This window comes from Sorex fumeus, unplaced genomic scaffold (assembly GCF_029834395.1).
Source record: "Sorex fumeus unplaced genomic scaffold, SorFum_2.1 ptg000105l, whole genome shotgun sequence".
NCBI lineage: Eukaryota > Metazoa > Chordata > Mammalia > Eulipotyphla > Soricidae > Sorex > Sorex fumeus.
Genome location: NW_026606162.1, coordinates 188,813 through 205,425, shown reverse-complemented (window position 1 = coordinate 205,425; position 16,613 = coordinate 188,813). Strand labels below are relative to the sequence as shown.

Here is a 16,613-nt window from a genome sequence, read left to right as displayed (position 1 = left end):
GCACCAAACACATCCAATCAGGTCCTCTACCCCACCCCCCTTGCCTCCCCTCCCACTTTTGCCACCCAACAGGACTGGGACTGGGCGGAGCCCCGAGGGTAGGGGAGGAACAGCTTGTCCCCAGACAGGGAACACTGGTGAATTCAACAGCACTAATCCAGCTGTGGTGGTCTTGGTGCTTCCTCCTCACTACTGAAATCCAAGAGACATTCTTCCTCCCCTTGGCCATCCTGCTTCCAAGAAAGGCAGTTGACCTGCAAAAGGAGCACTACTTCGGGTGGGTGGGGGTTCACAAATGTTGTCATTTCCTTTAAGCTCTTAGTCTCTCTGATTATTTATCACTCTCCTAGAGAGGGGATAGCACGGAATCAGGGACACAACATTTTCTGAAGCAGGGCTCTGGGGCCAGAAACAGTTGATTCTGGAAGACCGTTCTTAAACTGAATGAACAGCCATATGCGCTCCTTTACACCGGCCTGGGGAAATCCCCCTTTCTTGCATGGAACTCAACATAAATTCACGGAGAAAAAGGAGCAAGCTCCTTTCTAGAGGGCTGCCCTTCTAGCACTCGGAGGGAACACTTAAGATGTTCACGTCAGAAAGTGACAAGGCTCTCTTGCAATACTGTAACTAGTACCCATTTTACTTTCTTCACAGTCCTTCTTCTCATCCATATCAGTTCTTATTATCTCACACTTCCAGAATATAAATTCCATGAGAAGGGGCTTCTTCCCACTCTCTAGTTGAGTAGAGAGCCCCGAATGGAGTTGGTTCCAAGAGTAGCCTCATTTAGGGATGGATGTTCGTTTTCTGAATTCTTTGGCATTAGTACGAAATGTCTTCTCACCTTTCTTAGTAAGGTGGACATTGTTGTCTCTTTGGGGGCCACACCTGGAGGTGTTTGACGCTGTACCTGACAGTGCTCAGGAGGCCATGCAGTGGCAGGTATCAAACCCAGGTCTCCCTCATCACAGTCCATGCTCCAGCCTGATGAACTATGTCTCAGGCTCCTAAGCTAAGTCTTTTAAGACCCAATTGTAGGTGTTGGAAGTTTTCTTGGTGGGTTTGATTTAAACTATTTAAAAAATTTCTTTGCAGGACTAGATCAATAGTTCAAAAGATTGAGCGCATGCTTTGCACAAGAAAGGTTTGAATTTGATCCCTACCATCACCTGGTCCCTCGAGCACTTCCACAAGTGATTATAACAACGAGCCAGGCTGGGTAATTCCTGAGCGCCACCAAGTGTGAATCCCGCTACCTTACCCACAAATAAAATTTATTTTACAAAGGAAAAAAACAGATTTTCAACAAGAGGAACAGAATCACCTTTTCTCTTTTTATCTTCCCCTAACTCCCTAACTTTGGAAATAAATTTTCTGACTTTGAGCCATGTTAATTACATATATCCAACTCCAAATTTGTTCCCAATGATATTAAACACATTTTGCCACCCCCCAGCATCCCTAGAATACACACATAGTGTATTCATATGTTCTCCTGGAAATTAACAAGTTAATTCCTAATTTGGAATACTATGCAATTGTTGAACAGAAAGGTTCTTTCATAAAATATTTCATCACTGATCACTGATCACTGTCCTCCTGTTGTTCATCGATTTGCTCGAGCGGGCCCAGTAACGTCTCCATTGGAGACTTTTGTTGTTACTGTGTTTGGCATATTGAATACGTCATGGGTAGCTTGCCAGGCTCTGCCGTGCGGGCGAGATACTCTCGGTAGCTTGCCGGGCTCTCCGAGAGGGGCGGAGGAATCGAACTCGGGTTGCCATGTTGGCTGCATGCAAGGCAAACGCCTTACCGCTGTGCTATCGCTCCAGCCCAGGAACAGAATTTTAGGGACTAACAGGATAAGATCATTTGTTTGGATGGAAAAACTCAAAGCGAAAGGTCAGAAATGCCACTCAAATTGGGTTTTTGATGCTTATTATTTACTATAGGGGGAAGGTTCTGGTTATATACATCAGTGCTCAGGAATCACTGTTGGGAGCGCTAGGGGGTATATGTGTGGTGCCAGGAATCAAACCAGGATCGGTTGTATGCAAGGCAAGCACCTTAGCAGCACCTTCCGCCCTGTACTCTCTTTCTCCAACCTTGTTTTTGATGCTGAGTCAGATCCTTCCCAGGTGCTGAACCAGCAATGCCATTCCCCCAGTCCCAGGCTTAGGAAACCAGCTTATATCAAATTTTATACTTCCAAAGTAAGGGAACTACATCCATGGAGGTGGAAGGGCTCCTCCAGACAAACTACTAGAACTGAGGTTAGCACCTACAAAGTTTCATACCAATACATCTTCAGATCAAACCAACGAACTCAAATCTAAGCCATGGATTTTAGTGGCAGACCTAATGGTAAGCAGAAGTAAATAATGTGTGAACAAAACAACACAATTTCTGTTTAAACCACATTCCAATCAGAACTGTGGATCCACATATCAGCCTTCAAGTTGATTCATTCATTTAACTCGTTAGCACCATTCTGTAGTCGAGCAGGGATGTAGCTTGAAGAAAGCAAACAATTCATACTGCATTGCATCAAAATCCAGAAATGCAGAACAATGGAGAGAAAAGCTTACTTCTGAATGCTTCCCAAACACTATCTTCCTGCTACTTACCTTTTAACCTGTAAAATTCAGATAAGAGGTATTTAAGTGCAAAATATTGTCACTGAGATCCAAAACAGGAAAAGTTTATAATGTGGCCCATTTTTATAAACCTCATTTTAAAATTTTACATCTGATTTATAAAAGGGCCTGTCTTGGATTTATCACCCATAATAATTTGAAAACAGAGTTTATATTTCTTCTTCAGATATAGCAAGACATTGACTTTAAGGATCTTTTTTGAAGAAGGTCCAATTTATCAACTCAGAAATTACACAAAACATACTCAAATGAGCTTTTCTTTTTTAACAAGAAAAGGCACACTCCATTTCATTACAAGGATCATGGTAGGAAAAAACAAAATCAATGGGAACAGGAAACAAACCCAAGTTTTTATGGTTTGTGGAACTTAAAAGTATTATTCATGTTTTCATTCTGCTCCGCAAATCTTAAAAATAATCAATTTATCTCTTGGTTCTTAAGAACAAGGTAACCATCAAAAAAAGAGAAAAATCAGCAAACACTACATGCAAACACCAGCAGGGTGATGAGAAACCAATATATTCATGCCTTATAGAGAGCAAGATGAAAACAGGAGGCTTTGGAAATGGCAGAATAAATTTTACCGAGACCTGTTCAAGGAACACCAAAAAAACCAAACCTAACCAATCGGCTTAACAGAAAGATATTTCATATTTCATATAAATATTTCATACAAGATATATATGAGATGCTGAGCTCTAGATATGACATCATACTTGAAAAAAAATGTAACTTTTCAAATGCTGTAACATAATCGTACTTAAGGTCCCAAATCCCTAGATCCTGTTTAAGAGGAGTTCAAAAAGGTATTTCTCTGACAGAACTCAGAGGGCACTCAGAACTCTCCAAATTTCAAAGAAGGCTTTAGAACCAATGGCTAGGACTTCAGGGAAACTTCAGAAATTCTCTGAACTAAAGCTTGAGAGTTTCATATTTTTCTGGGGATGGTAGAATTGCCTACACATGCTAAACACTTCTAAAATCTGCTCATTATTTTGAATTGCTACCATTGTGTATATGTCATCCTTGAGTTTTTCTTTCATGTACTTGAACTAAATCATGAAGCTCTTCGGTTCTGGCATCAGTGAGCTCCTCAAAAGGCCGATATTCCACGGCTACGTTACCACTTTCTGAAATAAAGTTAACAAGGATCAATTCAAACTTATTGGCTAAAATGTTCTCTCTATGAAGGTAGTACACAGTGATAGTGGGTGTGTATTTCCTTTATACATCCAATAATTTTATTTCTAACGCATAAAATAAGAGCATTTTCCTTGTCAATGCAGACATTAAGTTTGGTTCCTTTTGCCTCTCTGTTTTGAGGCCATTCTCAAAGGTGCTCAGGGATTATACCCACTTAGTACTTGGAGTCATTCCTGGCAATGCTGTGCTGAGCTGGAACTGAAACCTGCTTCCTGCATGCCAAGAATGTGCTCAGCCTGTTGAGCTATCTCTCCAACCCACTGCTTCTTTCATTTCTTTTTATTTGGGGTTTGCAGATCCTACCCTCTGGTACTCAGGGACTGTTCCTGGCTCTGTGCTCCCTGATGGTACTAGAGGGGACCATATGCCATGCCAGGGATATGCAAGGCTCTGGTACCATCTTCAAAACCCCCACTGGTTCTCAAAAGTTATTATAGTTGATAGAAATTTTACCAGTTGACCACAGAAGTCACTTTTGCTAGAAAATTGCCCAGACTGCAAGGCTGAAGTCAACCCAGGAGCTACTCGTGTAATAAATAAGGTCTCTGACAACTGAAAATTCCTTTCTCTAAGACTGCAGGGCTATAAAGCAAGGAAAGCAATTCTGTTTGTGGACTCTCTACGGATTATTCACTTTCCTTTGGGCACAGCCGGAAATATCCATAGCACTAGAAAATTCCATAAGAGGAGAACATTTAAAAATCTTAAATAGTATGACCACTATTTGTTTTTGTTGGGGGCCACACCCAGCAGTGTTAAGTCTTCTCCTGACCGAAGTACTTGGGGGCTGCTCCTGGACGCTCATGTTGTGCCAGGAATCCAACCCTGGCCTTCCACATGCATAGCATGTGCACCAGGCTCTCAGCTTTCTTCCTGGCCCCAGCAGAATCATTGTGAAGGTGCACAACACATACTTGGTTGCTACATAGAATCACAACCACTCAATATGTCAGTGCTGAAAACCAACCCTGAACTCATTCCAGTTAAGTTTCCTCTTCAGTAGAAAACAGTACCAATAATTAGAATATTTCGTCCTTTACTGAATTCTAGGTAAGTCTTTACAAATATTTATTTTTATTACTCAGTATGTTTCTTCTTCTTTTTCAATGAATCACTGTGAGGTACAGTTACAGAGTTACAAACTTTTGTGCTTACATTTCAGTCATACAATTATTGAGTTCCCATCCCTCCACCAGTGCCCATTCTCCACCACCAATGTTCCCAGTATCCCTCCCACGACTCCCCCATCCCCCCCAACGCCTCATGGCAGGCCTATTCCCTTTAAATCTCCCTATTCCCTTTCAATCTCTCTCTTCCTTTGGATGTTGTGGCTTGCAATATAGGCATTAAGTGGCCATCATGTTCAGTCTGTTGTCTACCTGCAGCACACATCTCTCATCCCGAATGGGCCCTCCAAGCATCCTTTACTTGGTGGTCCCTTCTCTATCTGAGCTGCCTTTTCCCCCAGCATGCGAGGCCTGCTTTCGAGCTGTGGAGCAATCCTCCTGGTCCCGATCTCTACTATCCTTGGGTGTTAGTCTCCAATTCTGTTACTTTATATTCCACAAATGAGTGCAGTTCTAGGTAAGTGTTATTTACTTTTACAATATAAGGTAAGCAAAACTAAAAGTATATTTTTTCAGAAAATTGCAGCTTAATGAGGCAGGGAGGGCGTTTGCCTTGCACATGGCTGACCTGGGTTCGATTCCCAGCATCCCATATGGTCCCCTGAGCACCGCCAGGGATAATTCCTGAGTGCAGAGCCAGGACTAACCCCTGAGCATCACTGTGTATGGCCCAAGAAAGCAAAGAAAAAAGAAAAGAAAAGAAAATTGCGGCTTAGAAATACCTTCACATATATGTTTAGAGACCTACAGCTGCATTTTAAAAAGTAGAGGGGCCAGAGTTCTATTACTATGGGTAGAACATTTGCCCTGCATGCATACAACGCAGGTTCAGTCCCTGGCACCCCATGTGGTTTCCCGAGTCCTGCTAGAAGTGGTACCTGAGCACATAGCTAGGAGTAAGCCCTAAGCGTCAGCAGGTGTGGCCCAAAAACCAAGAAAAGAAAAGAAAAAAATGGACAGAACTAGTACTTAAACAGAGGATTCTGAAGTTTAGAACCACTATTCTCTTCTGCTTTATTGACAAACAATTGAGAAAGAAGAATTGGATCAAATATTCTCTCTACAGTCTAAACTATTCTACGTTTATACATTGGGGGTAATATTTGCTGTAATTATTTTTCACAGATTTCACAAAGAACAAATTTGTGACTACTCTGTAAAGCATCTAGAAAATAGAGGAATAGGAAGTACTTATATTTCCATTATTTCTCAAAATCAATTTATTTGCTCTTCAAGTAAGAAAACTGCAGGACTTCAAGACAACCTACAAAAGTCTTACCTAAACCACAATGAGCAGTTTCTGAAATGCATCTGACACAGTCTTTTGAATAGCAAACTTCTGAGTGGTCTTCCTTTTCGTAAGGAATGATAATGATCCTAAATCCAACCAAAACAAATGGATTTACTATGCCAACCTCTAGAATTGATTTTTATGACCTCTGAAAGGGGAACTGGGGCTGGAGCTCTAGTACAGCAGGTAGGGCGTTTGCCTTGCATGCAGCTGACCTGGGTTCGAACCCCCGCATCTCATGTGGACCTCCCAGCACTGCCAGAAGTAATTTCTGAGTGTAGAACAAGGAGTAACCCCTGAACATCGCTGGGAGTAACCGAGAAGATAAAAAGGTTATAAAAATAAAAACAAAAATAAAAAAATAAAAAAGAGAACTACATCACGATCTTAATGAGTAAGGGAAGGTACCACGCAAGGCTATGTCTCAAAGGTTCTCTGGTAGGTATATTCTGTCAGGGCTATTACCATACATTTTTGCTGTCTGATCTATTCTGGACATTCGTAAACAGGTAAACTCGAAGGGAATTAGTCAAGACCATGGCACAAATCTCATACTGATTATGTATTTCAAATGGGCAAATTGAAGCTAGACACCTATAGACTCCTCTACTATACACTAGGAACTTGACATACCTCACACCACTAATAATCCAAGAGTATCACTAAACATTTGATGGGATTTAAAGTAGAAGGCTACCAGTCATACAGGGACATATATTTTTACAGATGTGTGTATATATTTGTTGTTACTGTGTCTGGCATATCGAATACTCTCGGTAGCTTGCCGGGCTCTCCGAGAGGGGCGGAGGAATCGAACTTGGGTCGGCCATGTTGGCCGCGTGTAAGGCGAATGCCCTACCGCTGTGCTATCGCTCCTAGGAGTGTATATATACACACACAAACACACACACAAACAAACAAGGCTCAACCTTTAACAACATGTCAGTAACCTCTTATTGAAGGGCTTAATGGTCCCTGGGGGAAATAGAACAATCTTCACATACTTTCCTCTAAGGAAACTTTTTTGGAGTATTTTCAGTAGTTGATTCAGAACACAATACAAAATAAATTCTTTCGGTTCTGCTTTGGGGCAGGGGTTCAGGTTCGAGATGGAAACATACAAAATATGGTGGTAAGAAGGTGTACTGGTGGTGGGATTGGCGTTTGAATATTAAATGTAATCAAATATTTTGATTTTAGCACAGAGGTAGGGCGTTCGCCTTACAAGCGGCCAACATGGCCGACCCGAGTTCGATTCCTCCGCCCCTCTTGGAGAGCCCGGCAAGCTACCGAGAGTATTCGATATGCCAAACACAGTAACAACAAAGTCTCCAATGGAGACGTTACTGGGCCCGCTCGAGCAAATCAACGATCAATGGGAGGGCCTTTACCTTTTACCTTATAATAATAAGTTACTTTATAATAATCACTGTATCACTGTCATCCCGTTGTTTATCAATTTACTCGAGTGGGTGCCAGTAACGTCTCTATTCCTTCCAGTGATGAGATTTTAGCAGCTTCTTCCAATGATTGGAGCACTTTCAGGATAAGGGGAATGAGACTTGTTGGTATTACTGTTTTCGGTATATCGAATATGTCACAGGGAGTCCCCAGCCTCTGCCCGTGTGGGTAGGATACTCTCAGTAGCTTGATGGGCTCTCCAAGAGGCAAATATTTATATATTTCTCTCTATGACTTGTTGCCTACTGTCTGAACTCCATCAAATATGGTGTGGCAATTATAGAAAATGGGTAGGAAGTGTCTTCTAATGTGAAAGCGCCCTGGCCTGGAGCGTGGCGGCAGTTGGGTAGTGGGACAGGAAGGACTCTCACCTGCCCCTCTCTGGAGTGCCTCGAGGAAAACAGCCTGGCATGGAGTCGATTACTTTGCAAAAATTATAGTGTTCTGGGCTTGAGCAATAGCACAGTGGATAGGGCATTTGCCTTGCAGGCGGCTGACCCAGGTTCGATTCCCAGCATCCCTTATGATCCCCTGAGCACCGCCAGGAGTAATTCCTGAGTGCAGAACCAGCAGTAACCCCTGTGCTTCACTGGGTGTGACCCAAAGAGCAAAAAAAAAAAAATATTATAGTGTTCAAAGCAGACCCGAGTCACCTGGATACCGCAGCTAGGAATAACGGAATTGGATAACTGGTAATTCTAGAGCTAATATATCCCGATGGGCGCTGAGCCCATTCCCAGGGGATGAGTGCACTTCTCAGATTAAAAACCAATCTGGTCAGCCTCCCCTTGGTTCCGGCCATGGGGAAGTGCAGGCGGCTTTGGTGATGGTGACTAGATAACCTCAGGCAGATGGCACGCCCCTACCCCCCACGGGGTGTGACAACCCATTCAAACATCTGCCCTATCACCTATCAACTTCAGGAACTTGAGGAAGATTTGGTAGTGGAAAGGATGAGCTGGTCTCTCCCTAAGATTCACCTACCAGAGTCTGTTCCAGTTCTTTCACTAACAGTGCTGCCTTTAATTTAATACCCTAAGCCTAAATGCCACAGATTCTGGGGGGAAAAACATTTTTATTTGGGTATTTCATTGTCAAAATGAAGATTTCGCTGGGATAACAGACAATTACACATGATCTGTATTTGAAAAATTACTTTGGAACAAAGAAGACTGTTACCCCCAAATAGGAGAAACACTATTCCCATCCCTATACCCCTAAGGTTCTTGGTAAGCAGACAGCTCTAAAATTGTGAAGGGTCCCCAGGTCCTTCCCCCACCAAAAAGAAAAGGTTCTGTTGGTTACTACCTAAGATTTAAACAAGTATTATTAAAAGCATCGGCCCATGGCTTTAGCAGCTTACTTAGCAAGGAGAGGGCAGTTTGTGATGTATCTGAAAATATGATGAGAGAGAGAGAGAGAAAGAGAGAGAGAGACAGAGAGAGAGAGGGAGAGAGAGAATGAATTCTTACCCACACCCCCATTCCAGTCCCCACAGAGACCTTCCAGTTTATCCAAAGTCTCCTCGGCTCTGCCAACTCCAGGGCTCTTGCCAAAGGACGACAAAACCACCTCTAAAGCACAGAAGATCTTCACGCTTTGCTTCTGAAGTGGTGCCACAATATCTTCATTTTCCCTTTCTTCAAGTTCAGAAAGATCCTGAAGCTGTTAAGAGTTCAGATTGAAGGTCCTTCTGAACATCTCAATGTAGATTTTAAAATGTTTAATTAGATGCCACTCAATGCCTCTTTCGCAAACCACAGCACCCAAAAGGAGAGAGTGAACTAAGGGAAATGCCCTGCCACAGAGGCAGGGTGGGATGGGGAGGATGGGGGGGTGGGAGGGATAGGTATTCGATCATTGCATAACTGAAACCCAAGCACAAAAATTTGTAAATCTACAAATGTACCTCATGGTGTTTCACTATAAAGTTCTAAAAAACAAAAACATATTTCTGGAAAAAAAAGTTTAATTAGAAATAAAAACGAAACTCCAGCAATCCTTGCCAACCGTTGAAGTAACCTGTGACTTCAACATTAAACAAAACTTCCCAGCCATGAACATACAGAGCACACAAGACTTGTAGAATATGGACACCACCGTCAACTCACTGAGACCTTATTGATTCTGGGGTGTGACCGGTGATCCAACACTTTCACTTAGACGACTCTCATCTATCAGGTCTGTAGGTTCTCTGAGCCTGCTGGGGTAACACCCCACAGAGCTGGGAGTCGTGCAATACTCAGGACAAAACCCAGGGCCTTGAACACGGTGGGCACAAGTTCCGCACTTGAACTCTCTCCCCGCTTCCTACCTTGACAATCCTTTTAGACCATCCATTGAAACCAAAATATTAGTTTGCCAGTTCCTGGCACTGGGAGCTGTTTAGGGCAAGTGTAGAATGTCGAACTGCTTTATGTCTGCTGAGACGAACCTAAAGACATAAGAGAGATACCCGAGATTAGGAACGACTTCCCACAGAGATCTAATTCAGCCCACCCAAGACTTCTCAGTACAAGTTTCATAAAGTGGCCGTGAAGAGCAAATCAAACAAACTTTGCTGGTTGCTGTAGTTTCAGAGCCATACTCAGCAGTAATCAGTTACTCCTAGCTCTGTGCTCCGAGATCACTCCAGGTGGTGGTTGGGGGAATCATGTGCGGCTGGGGATAGAACCAGGTTGGCAGCAAGCAAGGTCAGCCCATTAACTCCTGGCCTATTTCTTTGGTCCTTTAAACAGTTTAGGCATTAAGTTCATAGGAAGCACTAATACGTATTATTCTCAAGCCGTGATACTTTTCTGCATTATTTCCAAAATCTCTGATTAATCTGAGCGTGTCCCTGACTTCTGGTGGCAAGTGAAACTATAAGCTGTAAGATCTGCAAGATTGTAGATAAGCAAAAGAAGTAAATTGCTTCAGTGATTCTATCTAGAAGCTCTTGCTAGAATCTCTTGCCTGTAACTATAACCTGAAAGATAGGTAAGATAGACCTGCCACCAAAGCAAGACCTCATCTACAGCACTCCTCTCTCCAAATTATTAGCCTTGCTAGAAGAGACTATAGTTTCGTTTATTTTTTGTTATACCATTTTATAAGCAACGATCACCTGCATTTCTCGAGAAATGGTCTCGTTCCTGACGTTCCATTCACGCTCAATGGGATGAACATCTCCGAATGCAACAGTTATGTGTACCTAGGTCGACAAGTCAACATGACGAATGACCTGGCACCTGACTTGCGCAGGAGAAAGAGAGTGGCTTGGAACGCCTTCAAGAATGTTGAAGAAATAGCTAAGAGGACAAAGAACCTCTGGCTCCGGGCACATCTCTTCGATTCCACTGTTCTTCCTGCATTATCATATGCCTCAGAGACCTGGGCCCTACACAAACATGATGAGAACGCTATTCGAGTCTCCCAAAGAGGAATCCAAAGAGCTATGCTTGAGTATCATGCTTCACTCAAATGAGAGAAAAGAATCCGAAATTTCCACCTTCTTCAACGGTCAAGAATCAGGGATGCTGTCTCATTTGCCAAGGCGTCGAAAATCAGATGGGTTGGACACGTAATGAAATTTGGAGATGACTGCTGGACTAGAGCCATTACGGACTGGATTCCACGGGACATCAAAAGATCATGTGTCCGTCCACTTATGAGATGATCAGACTTCTTTATCAAGACCCTGAATGATCGATTTGAGGCTCTTCGTGTTCCTAGAATGAGCAGATGCCATTGGGCTACAATAGCACGCGATAGGGATGAATGGAGACATTGCTGGCACCCGCTCGAGCGAATCAATGAATAACGGGATATCAAGTGACCAAGTGATCAAGATCATCTGCATAAGAGATTCTTTATAAAATACAAAATACCTGTATTCTAACTTCACTAAATACATTACTGTGGACTTCTTATATCATTAGTTCTTAAATGACAATTTTAACTTTCAGCCAATATGTACTATATGAACTTATTAATAAAAATTCAAATGCAAGGGTGGAGAGATAGTCCAATGGGCAAGGCATTTTTGCATTGCATGTGGCCAATCTGGGTATGACCCCCAGTACCCCATGTGGTGCCCCCAAGCCTACTAGAAGTGATCCCTGAGTGCAGAGTCAGAAGAAAGCCTTGAGCATTGCAAAACATAAAAGAAAAACTATTCAAACACAAATAAAAGCAGAGCAATACTAATTATTGATTTGTTTCATGTGCCTATCACTATAACCAGTTTATAAGCACCTTGAGTGCTCAAAAAATCCATATTGTATCCTTTCCTCATTCTCTGAAGCAAGAAAAGTGTGTTACTCACAAAGGCTTGATAGTTTGTTGGTTGAGAGAATAAATCAAGGAATGAGAAAAGAGAACAAAATTAGTTTCTCCAACCTAAAGCTGCCTGAGGAGAGGGAGCAATGAAGACTGATCTTTGAATGCTTACACCACAGACTGGCCTGGACCTGTAGTGACTGCAGTTTTGTCAACTTAGGAAGCTTCTGAAGGGTTCTGAGACCCTGGAGAGGAGTTACCTTAATTTTGTAACAGTTTTTTTTTATTCATTTTTTTGCTGGTAACTATGAAGAAATTCTCTGATGACTTGAGTCTTTCCTTCATTTTACATTAAGATCCCCTTTACTTTTCTGTACTTATAGGAGGCCAAAGATAGACAAGAACAATGGGTGCTCTCCAAGTTATAAAAGAACCTCTCATGGAAATGGATAATTTTCAGAGATAAGGTAGTAATCCCAGCCTGTGCATGAGAAGATCAAACTAGAGTACCACCTTCACAACTACATACTGATTTACAGAATGTTGCCATTATCACTATACTGGTAATGAATCTTATGCCATAAAAATCTCAACACCATATTTATGAAACTCGCCTTCCTCCTGGGGTGCCCTCACTCATGCAAGGTCTATGCTCTGCCACTGAGTCACATCCCTGTTCCTACGAAATGGTCTTAATAGCCAATGAGAGAAAGGGGTGGGAGGAGTACCACTCATTAATTACAATGGATATAGCACTGTAGCACTGTCCTCCATTGTCCATAGATTTGCTCGAGTGGGCACCAGTAACGTTTCACAACAAATTGTGAGATTCTATTACTGTTTTTGGCATATCGAATACGTCATGGGTAGTTAGCCAGGCTTGGCAGTGGGAGCGAGATACTTTCGGTAGCTTTCGGTAGCTTGTAAAGCAAACGCTCTACCCGCTGTGCTATTGCTCCAGCCCAAAATGGATATAAGTGTATTTATTTATTTTGGGGTTTGGGGCCACACCTGGCAATGCCCAGGCTTCATCCTGGCTCTGCACTCAAGAACCCCTCCTGGTAGGTCTTAGGAGGGGATGCCAGGGATCCAACCAGTGTTAGCAAGTGGAAGCCAAGAGCTTTCCCCCTCTTTACTATCACTGTCCTCCCGTTGTCCATCGATTTGCTGGAGCAGGTCCAGTAACGTCTCCATTTTGAGACTTGTTGTTACTGTGTTTGGCATATCGAATACATCACAGATAGCTTGCCAGGCTCTACTGTGCGGGCGAGATACTCTTGGTAGCTTGCCGGGCTCTCGGAGAGGGGCGGAGGAATTTAACTCGGGTCGGCCATGTTGGCTGCGTGCAAGGCAAATGCCCTACTGCTGTGCTATCGCTCCAGCTTTTCAATTGCTATGGCCAAAAACGTTTTCAAATCCAGCTGTAATATGACCGTGAGATGGCCAGAGTCTAGCTGCAGCTTACTGTCTGCAAAGCAAATAAGGTCCATGAGACCTTGATTTCACTCCTAGGGGTTGGAGTAGGGGCTGAAGCAGGTGTTGGGTCTGCAGAGGAGCAGAAGAGTCTGTGGTCACACGAAGGGGTGTTCTCATGTCTGATCAAGTCGCAGGCAAGGACAAAAGGACGGGGAGTGAGAATGACCACAAGAGAAGCCACTTCAGGGAGCCAATCAGAGGAGGCTTAGAATTATCATGTGAAAGGCTTGGAAACCATAATTCTCATTCATATATTCAGAAGTATGGGAGGGGGTGGGGGTCTGCACGGGAAAACAGCGGAGCGGGGGACCCCTAGGTTCTAACCCCATCCCCTCCACACCCAACCCTGCTCCACCAAAATTGAACCGAACCACAGAAGAATGGAAATGGGCCAGACAAAAGAATGGGACTAAAGATGGAATTCAGGAGCTGGAGACCGTGGAGCCCCAGGAGCACCCAAAGGGAAGAATGTTTTCAGTGGGAAATGGGAACACAGGGTGGGCACCGGGAACAGTGGGCGGAAGACAGAGCGATGATGCTGGCCGTGAGTCCCTCCAGGTAGCAGAACTGTCAAGCACATATTGGACCCCCTCAAAGCCAGGTGGAGGCTGTGAACTGGGCTCTGACGCTTCCAGCTAGTCTCTTACTGCAACCAGCCTCGGAGTTTCTGCAGAAGACAGCCTGTGGGGACTCGCCGTGTGTTGCCTGGATACTGGTAGACACTGCAAGGCAGCGGGAAGCTGGGGGGGCAGGGGGTATCTGGCAGTGCAAGGTGCCCCAGCCCAGCACTGCTTCCCATGGCCCCCATCCCAGCCAAGCGCCAACCCACCTTCAGCGGAGAGGACTGGAAAAGCGGCTGCAGGTTGCAGGCCCATTGGGCTGAGTGGGCGGCGCACGCGAATACAATGTGACCACGGCCTAGAACCACGGATGGGGTGGCAGCAGCGCTGGGGAAGACCCGCACGGCATTCAGAAGGCGAAGCGGGGAAGGCTGAGGACAGAGAATGTTGCAGGGACGCCGCGGTCACCCACCGCACAGAACTAGAATTTCCTCCATCTAGAATATTTCTCTATACCCTCAAACCCAATACAGTAATACACACTTCTCTAATACTGCATACTGTTTTTCTTCTATAGTCTAAACGGAAAGTTTTTATCTATAGAACTGAGGTTGCATGAAGGTTGGTGTGGGGAGGGTGGAGAATTGGGAAAGGTCCTTGAGACATCAGTCAAAGGAATTAGTCGCTGGTGTTACGTGTGGTACTGCAAAGATGTATGCACAAAATCAATGATTTACGATACTGTAAATCCTGGTATCACAATAAAATTGACATAGTTAAAGATTTTTTAATAAGAAAGCACTGAAACAAGCTATATTTAGCATCACAATAATTTTACATACCAAAGTAATATCTGATTTCATATTAATTCTTGTAATTCCCTAGAAACGATAATATTTTTATCTAAAATATGCCTTTTCACACTTAGGACCTCACACATTTACCTCTTTGTGTTTGCATTACTGATAAGAACTTTGTAGCATTTTACTAATCACCATTTACATGGTACATGGTAAAAGACAAGTAATCATTTTTTTAAATATTCCACAAAACTCTGAAAATCTTAACTTTAACATGGCACTTTCAGAAATTTAAACTGCAGCTTAAAAATATCAACTGCGCTCAAACACATTTTCATTATTTTAAAAGATCCTACAGACAACAGTAAGCAAAATGAAAAAAAAAAACGTGAGCTGCACACAGTAATGAAGTTGAATGACTGGAGAGCTTGCTCAATGGGCTGACCACATGCTTTGCATGCAGGAGGCCCATGTTTAATGCCCATCACCACCAAGTTCCCATCATCAAAAGAAGTCCCCCCGAGCACCAAGACAGGAGTATTCCCCAAGCACCAACAGATGTGGTCCCGAAACAAACAAACAAACAAACAAAAAATACATACCCTATTCCCTAATCAGTATTTCTACAAGACAAGCAATATTTAAGCACATTATCAAGGTAAAAAAACCAACAGACTATACTTATCCAACTCAAACCCTTATTCATTCAGAATCACAAATTAAAATGGAAAAATGACCTCTACTCCAAACCAGAAAAAAACTCTTCAAAACAACTTTGCAGTAAAGCAGTATACATATCAGCAAGGTATTCATGAAGGCTACCTTCAATGGAAACCATCGTTTCCTTTATATTCTTTACTTTTAGAAGTTTACTGCAAAGAGACAAAAGTATATGGAAGCTGGAAGTTTACAAAGGAACTTTCTTTGTTCTATTCAAGGAAAATATAAAGAACCAGTAAAAGTAAAATTCACTTTCCAGAAAATGTTTCTAGTCATTGTAAATAATAGTAAATCCACAATTTTTAAGAGACTCTTTTCTTAAAGAATGCCCAAACTGCAATACATACAACATTCAAAGTTATAGAGATATTCAGATTGCCATTTTCCTTACCATTGTTAAAAAAAACAACAAGGAAAATTTAAGCCTCCAATTTTGATAGATTATATTATGGTCTATATAATAGCATAACCTGTTGGAAGAACTTTTATATCCAACAAACAAACATAGACTATGACTCAAAATAAAATCACAACATAGAGCAAGAACTTTACTTTGCATTTGTTAGTATAATAGGGTACAAATTCACATGCTTGCAAAAGTGGAGATGAAACAACAATCAGCAAACTTGTAGGTCACCAGGAAGCTGAAGGTTTGGGAAACAGAGAAGCTATTTCCACTTTAATCTTGTCCCTTGAGTAGTGGCATAGGAGAAGACTCAAGAACAAAAAATGAGAGCAACCAAGGATAATTTACTAAAATTCACCTTTAAAAAAGACTGAATCTGGGGCTGGAGCGATAGCACAGCGGGTAGGGCATTTGCCTTGCACGCGGCTGACCCAGGTTCGATTCCCAGCATCCCAGATGGTCCCCTGAGTACCGCCATGGGTAATTCCTGAGTGCAGAGCCAGGAGTAAACCCTGTGCATCACTGGGTGTGACCCAAAAAGTCAAAACCAAAAAAAAAAAAAAAAAAAAGATTGAATCTGCCATCTTGGATCTCTGCACCTGGTGTAACTCCCATAGTACAGTCTTTGGCATAAGTTAAATAACATATT

The 16,613-nt window shown here is 42.8% G+C and overlaps 1 pseudogene; it reads right to left on the bottom strand.

Moving 5' to 3' along the window:
- Positions 1 to 152: 152 nt before the first annotated feature.
- Positions 153 to 15,676, bottom strand: LOC130042588 (RAD52 motif-containing protein 1-like; annotated as a pseudogene).
- Between the last annotated feature and the right edge of the window lie 937 nt (positions 15,677 to 16,613).